At 37.0% G+C, this 10,000-nt stretch overlaps 1 protein-coding gene across 3 annotated transcripts in view; it reads left to right on the plus strand.

Moving 5' to 3' along the window:
• The window catches only part of dgkd (diacylglycerol kinase delta), a 57,212-nt gene that overhangs the window by 987 nt on the left and 46,225 nt on the right, over positions 1 to 10,000 (plus strand). The gene's annotated exons all lie outside the window — the stretch shown is intronic.

Here is a 10,000-nt window from a genome sequence, read left to right on the forward strand (position 1 = left end):
AGGTATGTGTTTGGGTAAAATTAACATTTTAGTTTTTTTGTTGTATAAACTTCTGACGAAATTTCTCCCAAATTAAAAACATTGTCATTTAGAGCATTTTTTTTGTGCAGAAAACGACAATTGGTCAAAATAACAAAAAAGATGCGATGTTGTCAGACCTCGAGTAATGGAAAGAAAATAAGTTAAACAACACAATACTAATGTTTTAACTTAGGAAGAGTTCAGAAATCGATATTTGGTGGAATAACCCTGATTTTTAAACACAGCTTTCATGCATGCTCTCCACCAGTCTTTCACATTGATGTTGGCTGACAAAAACTCAAGCAGCTCGGCTTTGTTTGATGGCTTATGACCGTCCATCTTCCTCTTGATCCCATTCCAGAGGTTTTCAGTGGGGTTCAGGCCTGGAGATTGGGCTGGCCATGACAGGGTCTTGATCTGTTGGTCCTCCATCAGGTCCTTGATTGGCCTGGCTGTGTGGTATTGAGCATTGTCCTGCTGGAAAAACCAATCCTCAGACTTGGGGAACATTGTCAGAGCGGAAGGACGCAAGTTTTCTTCAAGGACAGCCTTGTATGCGTCCTTCACAAAGACAAATCAGCCCGATTGCAGCCTCGCTGAAGATCATCACCGATCCTCCACCAAATTTCACAGCGTGTGCGAGACACTGTGGCTTGTAGGCCTCTCCAGGTCTCCGTCTAACCAGTAGACGACCAGGTGTTGGACAAAGCTGAAAACTGGGGGGGCTTCAGCAAGGCTGCAATCGGGCCGATTAGTCTTTGTGAAGGACGCATGAATCCACCCACGTACACGGCTGTCCTGGAAGAACACTTGCGTCTTTCTGCTCTGACAATGTTCAATAAAAGATATACTGAAATATTTGCTGAAATGTGAGGGGTGTACTCACTTTCGTGAGATACTGTATATATATATATATAATGAGATTGGGAAATCACATAAATCTGGCCTAGGATTTAGTGTCATTTTTGCATTTTAGTAAAAAAACTGCAGTGTGTGGGGTTTAACTTTGAACAGATGTGGAAGCAGAGAGCTTTAAGATCTAAGCTGTATGAGTTATCATCATTCACTCATAGAAAAAATGTGCCATTCGGAATCATATTAATAGTGTTGACATTCAAGTTTGTTCCAGCTAAATGATAGTGATAAAGAATAAGCCCCGTACTTGTTCTTGCAAAAGTCACTTCCTGAGAGACTGATTGTGACAGAGTTCTCTGATTTATGTAATAGTGCATTAATGTAGCATGTTGGAGCAGGTTTTATTAATGCATAACCAGTTTGCTCTATTTCAAAGACTCAAAAAGTCCTCAAAATCATGTTCGGTTACACTTTATTTGGTAACACTTTATTTTACAGTGTCATTGTTACATATGTTACATGTAGTCACTATAATAATAACTATTAATTATGCAACTAACCCTAATCCTAACCCTATAGTAAATACATGTAGTTAATTATTATTACTCGGTACTTAAATGTTGCCTATAATTACAGTGTAACATAGACACCTTAAAGTAAAGTGTACAGTAACACTTTATTTTAACGTGACATAGTTACATTGTACTTACTCAAATAAATACTGAGTAATACTACATGTACTTACTAGAGTTACGGTTAGGGTTAGTTGCATGTAATTATGCATAATTAATAGTTATTACTATAGTAACTACATGTAGTAACGTGTAACTACTACGTCACCTTAAAACAAAGTGTTACTTAATGTTTTTACTAGTTATAAATCAGCTGTGAGTTACGTCTAAGTTTATGGTTATGGTTTGCAATATCATTAGCTGAGTATGAAAGCCATTGCGTAACTGCGGGAGTGTGTGTGTGTGTGTATGTGTGTGTGTGTGTGGTGACTGAGATCACACACTAGATATGAGAGATGATGCTCTTTTGCTTAGGACGGACCGGAGATGATTTGTGTTTGCATCATTTATATGCTCTTATGCTATCTTCAGTTTTATTGTTTTAATATCTTGCACCTAGAAAACGAAGCATAATTATTTACTAATGTTGAAGGGCCATTAACAGCCCGAGTCTGTAGAAAGTGCTTATGTGTTATTAATACTTTAATATTAATATACAATTTTTCTTTTTAACGTCACATTTTTACATCATGCACCTGTTCACAACCTATTTGCAAGGCCAGTAAAAATAAATGTTATGCATACTTTCAATTAAAGCCATAAATCTGCAGAAATTTTCCTCATTCTGGAACAAAAAGCTGAAATGTGGCAAGCTCCTTTTTACAGTAAAAGTGAATGAATTACACACAGACATGAGGGTAAATACTGACAATGTTTAGATGCACTAGTATGCTTGTCTATATAGGACCCTATGAGTTTGATGATGCGGACGGAATCGCGGAATCTAGTTATAAAAATGGAATTTACAGTATGACACGGAATTCCATGGAAACTGGCAAAGTTTGCATGAATAGATCAACAGTAGCGCTGTACACTGAAACTGTGATATGAACTCGTGTCTGTGAATATTGAAGCACATTTACATCTGAGGTCTGCATGTTTGATCTACTACACACACTGAAGCTCGCGTGACGCTCGCGGTGTTTTCAGCATCTGCACGCTCACTTTATGAGGACATGAACACATCGACTTCCTCTTTCGGTTCAACTTGAAGAAAAATTATGACAGAAATATATTACTATTATACAGTTGAATGTTTTAATAATTTTGAAATATTAATAATGAAATTATTTTTAAAGAATAATCATGCAATTTTTCATCCCCATTTTAATTTTAACAGTAAACCTTTCACCTTTTTTGGCAAAAATAAAAGAAATGGTTTAATTTTCATTTGATCACTTTTAAAAGATTAATTAAGTTTCATGCATTCATTTGATTATCTCTGTTTTTTGTAATAAATTGGTATTAAATCATATATTCAGAAAAAAATATAAGACAGAATTTCTTTTTTTTTTATGCTTTTTGACTATTTAATTTGAACTAAACCATTAAAATGGAATCTGAAAAAATTAAAATGTGAAACAGAATCAAGGGGAAAAAAAATGAATTTGAGACAAAACAAAACACAAAATTGTTGTTAAATTTTACAGGTTTCATGTTTTCAATTAATGAAACATTATTTTCGATTACTACAATTTAGGGACATATTTTGTAAGATGGACCCTGGAAAACTTTTACAATTTCAATCAAATGTACATTTAATTAATATTTTATAGAATTATATGTTTAACTTAAATTTAAAATAATGTATTATAATAATGCAAAAAAAAAAAAAAAAAGCATTTGCCATGAAATAGCCTGTGAAGCTGATGCGGCAATAAACTTAAATACTTTTACGACTAAAATTTAATTTAACCATTCAAACAAAGTCCAGAACAATTAAAATAGAAAAGTAAATGGAATCCAGAACAATTAAAATGGAAAAAATGGAATTTGGGAAACATAAAAAGCCCTTTCTATTTAGAAAGCATTAGTTAGTTAGGCATTAGTTAGTAACACTGATGCATGAGAGGCCACATCATGCTGGGCCTGTAAACCACGAGTGTATTCTGGGAAGCGGAAGCCGTGTGTGTGTGTGTGTGTGTTTGTGGTGTAGAAGGTCACGGTTCAGATCGGTCACAGTCTCTTTGAGTCAGATCATACAGAGGTGAGATGAAAGGGCTCTCGCTACAGTAACCTCAGACATCTGTCCGCTCAAAGGTCATTTCAGACCCTTCGTCTCGGAGATAAAGACACTGACAAGCATCTATGTGATATATATATATATATATTTATATATATTGAAAGAGGTTTCTCTGAGCATGTGCAGTGACGATCAGATCAGATCACACAGCTGATATTCATAGTCAGAAAAAATGACAGCTTTGTAGCTCATCTACCACTAAAAGTGCATTTTAATTCCTTAAAATAGATATATATACCCTTAAGTTACTACTATGAACTTTAATGGGTAAATAAGATGCCCATGACAAGCTGTTGAACCCCTAAAGGTACAATTTTTGCCCTTTTTTTCCTGTTCTTGCAAAAGAGCGCAACAGTCGGGTTCCAGAAGTAAAAACTCCATTCGTTTTCTCCATAGGGAAACTAATTTTTAATGATAATTTATAAACCTTTAAAGACAGCTTTACTGTGAGCTACGAGGTTGTTAATCGATGGTATTTGCTTCGGTTGAAGGCGTCAGCCCACATTATTTCAGCTTAGTTTTTTAAATAAGCGTGTTTAACAGTGGAATGTGTGGTGAAAAACTACATTACCCATGATGCAGTACAGAAAATTCCACCAATCAGAGTTGAAACAAGCAAAACTCGCCAAAAGATCTCTGTAGCTCCGCCCACTCCCATGAAGCACTGCGAATAAAAATAGTTTTATATTTCTTCACTCTTTTTAATTTGATTATGCTGTTCGTAGTGCATCATGGGATTGTAGTTCTTTCCCTGTATTAAAGCGGTTAAGTACAGAATCTTGTCTTTTTGTCCGATTTCAAAATCTTTTTTGCTTCCAATCGAAGTTTGTAATGTTGTGATTCTCCTCGTATCTGATTGGCTTGATTCAAGTCTTTAGTAAAGACTTTTTTGAAATCCCAATGGGAGAAATGGATGGAAAAAAAACTTCAGAACCAGTGTTTCTCTATATTCATTTCTATTGATTCATTAGGCAGATGCTTTGGATTACGATCACAAGCCTGACATGTTTGTTATGTCTGGTTAAATCAATACATGATGCTTACTAACCACATATTGACTTGTATTATCTTATAGCTGTATTGAATTATTACTGCCATATGACACACTCATCTCTGACTGATAACAGAATACTTCCTGATTGAAACGTTGAAACGTGCTTTTTTCTGAGAAGCTGCTTTGAAACAATATGCATTGTGAAAATAAACCTGAATTTGGATAAAAGTATCTGCTAAATTAAAGCATTAGTAATGTTAGTTCAAAAATGAATGATGTTCTCACAGTATACAGGTCCTTCTCAAAAAATTAGCATATTGTGATAAAGTTCATTATTTTCCATAATGTAATGATAAAAATTAAACTTTCATATATTTTAGATTCATTGCACACCAACTGAAATATTTCAGGTCTTTTATTGTTGAAATACTGATGATTTTGGCATACAGCTCATGAAAACCCAAAATTCCTATCTCAAAAAATTAGCATATCATGAAAAGGGTCTCTAAACGAGCTATTAACCTAATCATCTGAATCAACTAATTAACTCTAAACACCTGCAAAAGATTCCTGAGGCTTTTAAAAACTCCCAGCCTGTTTCATTACTCAAAACCGCAATCATGGGTAAGACTGCCGACCTGACTGCTGTCCAGAAGGCCATCATTGACACCCTTAAGCAAGAGGGTAAGACACAGAAAGAAATTTCTGAACAAATAGGCCGTTCCCAGAGTGCTGTATCAAGGCACCTCAGTGGGAAGTCTGTGGGAAGGAAAAAGTGTGGCAAAAAACGCTGCACAACGAGAAGAGGTGACCGGACCCTGAGGAAGATTGTGGAGAAGGACCGATTCCAGACCTTGGGGGACCTGCGGAAGCAGTGGACTGAGTCTGGAGTAGAAATATCCAGAGCCACCGTGCACAGGCGTGTACAGGAAATGGGCTACAGGTGCCGCATTCCCCAGGTCAAGACACTTTTGAACCAGAAACAGCGGCAGAAGCGCCTGACCTGGGCTACAGAGAAGCAGCACTGGACTGTTGCTCAGGGGTCCAAAGTACTTTTTTTGGATGAAAGCAAATTTTGCATGTCATTCGGAAATCAAGGTGCCAGAGTCTGGAGGAAGACTGGGGAGAAGGAAATGCCTGAAGTCCAGTGTCAGGAACCCACAGTCATACCCCTTTTCCACCAACAAGAACCAGGTGCTGGTTCAGAGCCAGAGCTAGTGCCGGTTCGGAGTTGGTTCGACTGATGAGCTTTCAAAGAACTGGTTTGCCTTTCCAAAGGCTAGAGAGCCATCGCAGAGCCAGATCTTACGTCATCTCATGTTGCCCAGCAACGCTAGCGCGGCAGCGCCAAACACAAACACACCAGGCTTGTTCGAGATAGTTCGGCTTCTCTCAGACCGATCGGCGCAAGACATCGAAGCACTGCGAGAGCGATCCAAAAGCAGAAGAAGTCGTATGCTCTCCAAACACTCCCGCAGCTCCGATCAGTCCACGCCGCTCCGATGCATCTCGAACAAGCCTTCCATCAACAATGGCGGTCGTTGCGTTACTTTTTATGCTCATGGCTTTGCAAACCTACATCGGTGTCCAAACACGGCGAATCCAGCACGTTAGTGCAGCTCGCCGTAACTTGCATTAACGGAGATTACAATCGAGCTGCTATTAGCACGATTAGCTGCTATTTAAAAAATGGCGGTCACAAGCTTCTGTTCGTCTTGTTGGTCACGGTAACCCCGCCCCCAGCCTCTGACGTAAGCGGTTCTTACTTCTATGATTTGGTGCTACTTAAGAACCACTTTTACTGGTTCGGAGCTGGTGCTTTGGTGGTCGAAAAACAAAGAACCGATTTGAAACTAGGCTCTGGCTCCGAACCAGCATCAGCTCTGCCTTGGTGGAAAAGGGGTATCAGTGATGTTCTGGGGTGCCATGTCAGCTGCTGGTGTTGGTCCACTGTGTTTTATCAAGGGCAGGGTCAATGCAGCTAGCTATCAGGAGATTTTGGAGCACTTCATGCTTCCATCTGCTGAAAAGCTTTATGGAGATGATTTCATTTTCCAGCACGACCTGTCACCTGCTCACAGTGCCAAAACCACTGGTAAATGGTTTACTGACCATGGTATTACTGTGCTCAATTGGCCTGCCAACTCTCCTGACCTGAACCCCATAGAGAATCTGTGGGATATTGTGAAGAGAAAGTTGAGAGACGCAAGACCCAACACTCTGGATGAGCTTAAGGCCGCTATCGAAGCATCCTGGGCCTCCATAACACCTCAGCAGTGCCACAGGCTGATTGCCTCCATGCCACGCCACATTGAAGCAGTCATTTCTGCAAAAGGATTCCCGACCAAGTATTGAGTGCATAACTGAACATAATTATTTGAAGGTTGAATTTTTTTGTATTAAAAACACTTCTTTTATTGGTCGGATGAAATATGCTAATTTTTTGAGATAGGAATTTTGGGTTTTCATGAGCTGTATGCCAAAATCATCAGTATTAAAACAATAAAAGACCTGAAATATTTCAGTTGGTGTGCAATGAATCTAAAATATATGAAAGTTAAATTTTTATCATTACATTATGGAAAATAATGAACTTTATCACAATATGCTAATTATTTGAGAAGGACCTGTATTCTGCAATATTTCTGTGCATTTCTATTGTATTAATACTAGTCCTGCAATATTGCTGAAATTCCTTCATATTTCTTCTACATTACCGCTGTTTGTTCTGTATGTGCCTATTATATAAATGCTAAATTTATTCTAAATTTATAAATTCTATTCCTATAGAATTCCTGCTTATTATGTATATTCTTGTATTGGTGTATGGCTTACATTTCTCTCATCCAGTCCAAATAGCTTGTCTCTTTGCATATTTTGAAATTGAAAATTTTATGTTGAATAAAAAGCTTAAAAGCTTGTACAATAATACACTCAATGCATTTATCTGTAAAGTGCTTAAGCCCGTCGTGATTTCAGCAATAAAGCAGAGTTATTTCAGTTTGTTGACATTTGCAAACCCGCACGCCGACTTATTAGCACATGCAAATATGTTTTTTACATACAGTAAATAGTGGTTGCATTTATAAAACAAGTGCATTTTTGCAGTGACATCAGACAGAAATCAAAGTTGCATCTGTGAGTTATTTCAGCAACACCCGCCCACACACACACACACACACACACACACACACACACACACACACACACACACACACACACACACACACACACACACACACACACACACACACACACACACACACACACACACACACACTACATTAGTTTCTGTTTATTAACATCAGAAAATAGAACTTTATTGGAATCAATGGTTCCATTAAGAACCTTTAACATCCATAGAATCTTTCCATTCCAAAAAAGGTTCTTTATAGAGGAAAAAGGTTCTTCACTAATGGTTCTATAAGAACTGTTCACTGAAAGGTTCTTTTTATGACATCAATGCAAAACAAAAAACTCTTTTGCGAGCAAATTGTTATTGAATTTTAGAACACATTTAACACAAGAACATAGCATACACTTAATACAAACAGAACTTACTCAAATCCCTCCCCCTCCACATTAACCCTGGCAGTCGTAAAAAAAAAAAATCCTTAAACATACTAGAGTGTATTTTAGTACCATTTCTATATGCTGTTTAAATTTTTTATATAATGATACATTTTATTATTTATTTTCTGTTTTCATTTCAATTTCAGTTAAAGTTTTAGTTGTGTATTTTCTATTAGCTTTTTAAAATGTCTTATTTTTTTTAGTTGTAGTTTATTTTAGTAGTTAAATTGAAACTAAATGAAAATGAGAAATGTTGCCTTTGCAACTAGCTGAAATCAAATTATTTGAAATACAATGACGCATGTCAGATGTAAAGTTAGCGCGCGGTTAGGAAATGACTCTATTATCTGAACAGAGGTTTGCCGTGAGCTATTTTGGTAGCACTTCTCAAAGACTGAGCGCTGCACAAACAGGTCAAGCTTCCTGTGGGTTGTTGTGAGATGTTTAGTGTGTGTGTGTGTGTGTGTGTGTGTGTGTGTGTATGTGTGTGTGTGTGTGTGTGTGTGTGTGTGTGTGTGAGCTGAAATGACAGACAGGTGCCTTCAGTGACAGAAGATGGCATTTACTGTCAGCGGAAACCAGCTCGAGTGTGTGTGTGCGTGTGTGTGTGTGTGTGTGTGTGTGTGTGTGTGTGTGTGAGCCTCACATCAGTCAGACGCATCTCGCTCTGACCCGTCTCTCATGGATTGCTCCAGGTTCCAGGTTAGTGTTACACACACACTCCATCTGTTTGTGTGTGTGTGCATCAGTGCTGTTTTATGATGCGGAATAATTTCTCGCCCGTATGATGATCAGTGTGTGATTTGGTGGATTTCTAAAGTTGCATCTGTGCATTTGTGGCTTGGATGATGTTCTTTGCAGTACATTTTATGTACAAAGAATGCATGTTATTATTTGTTGTTGTTGTTGTTGTTTGCATCTGTAAAGCTTAAATGTGAAAGATCAGACGTATTTTTGATCTATGCATTCGTGTCAGCATTTAATGTTTCTAATTGTGTTGTGCTGAAAAAAACTTAATTATTAAGTTGTGTTACAGTGTTATTTGTAGTACATCTGTGGGATTTTCTCTCTGTTTTATTCTCCAGCTGGTGGGAGGAATGTATCCATAACAAATTATATGAAGTGAATCCAGACGTAACCATTTTGAAAATAGAATTATTATTATATGAAATGGTGGGGAAGATTTGCCTTTATGTGTTTTTTGTAAGTCTTCATTAACTATAAAGCATATTTTATTAGAATGTTCTGCTTTAAATGATATTAAGCAATGTTTTTATACAGAAAGTACATGAATAGACATTTAAAAAAATTATTTAAATATAATTTTAATCAAATATGAAATTGTACGATTTTATATAACTGTTACTATTATTATTGTTATTTTTATTTATTGATTTTATATGTTTTAATTGTTTATTGAGATAATATTGTTATGTTTGTATACATTTGATTGAAATATTATTGTTATTATGATTATTTAAAATGATATTACTCTTGAGGTTGCCATGAATATAGTATTTGATGCTGATATGGTGGTAAATGATAAATAAGTAAATACATAAATGGTCAAGATCTAAGGAATCATTCATGCCTGAAGCACAAACAGTGCAGGATCAATGAGCGCTAATAATAGATACGCTCGCAAATGAAGAAATCTGATGTCAGAGTGAAATGTGTTGCTCTCTGCTGCTCCCTTTAGGTCTAACAGAAACCTGCAGGCAGAACTGTGTGTGTGTGTGTGTG

This window comes from Siphateles boraxobius, unplaced genomic scaffold (assembly GCF_051911475.1).
Source record: "Siphateles boraxobius isolate OS27281-9 unplaced genomic scaffold, OSU_SipBor_1 6, whole genome shotgun sequence".
In the NCBI taxonomy this organism is placed as follows: domain Eukaryota; kingdom Metazoa; phylum Chordata; class Actinopteri; order Cypriniformes; family Leuciscidae; genus Siphateles; species Siphateles boraxobius.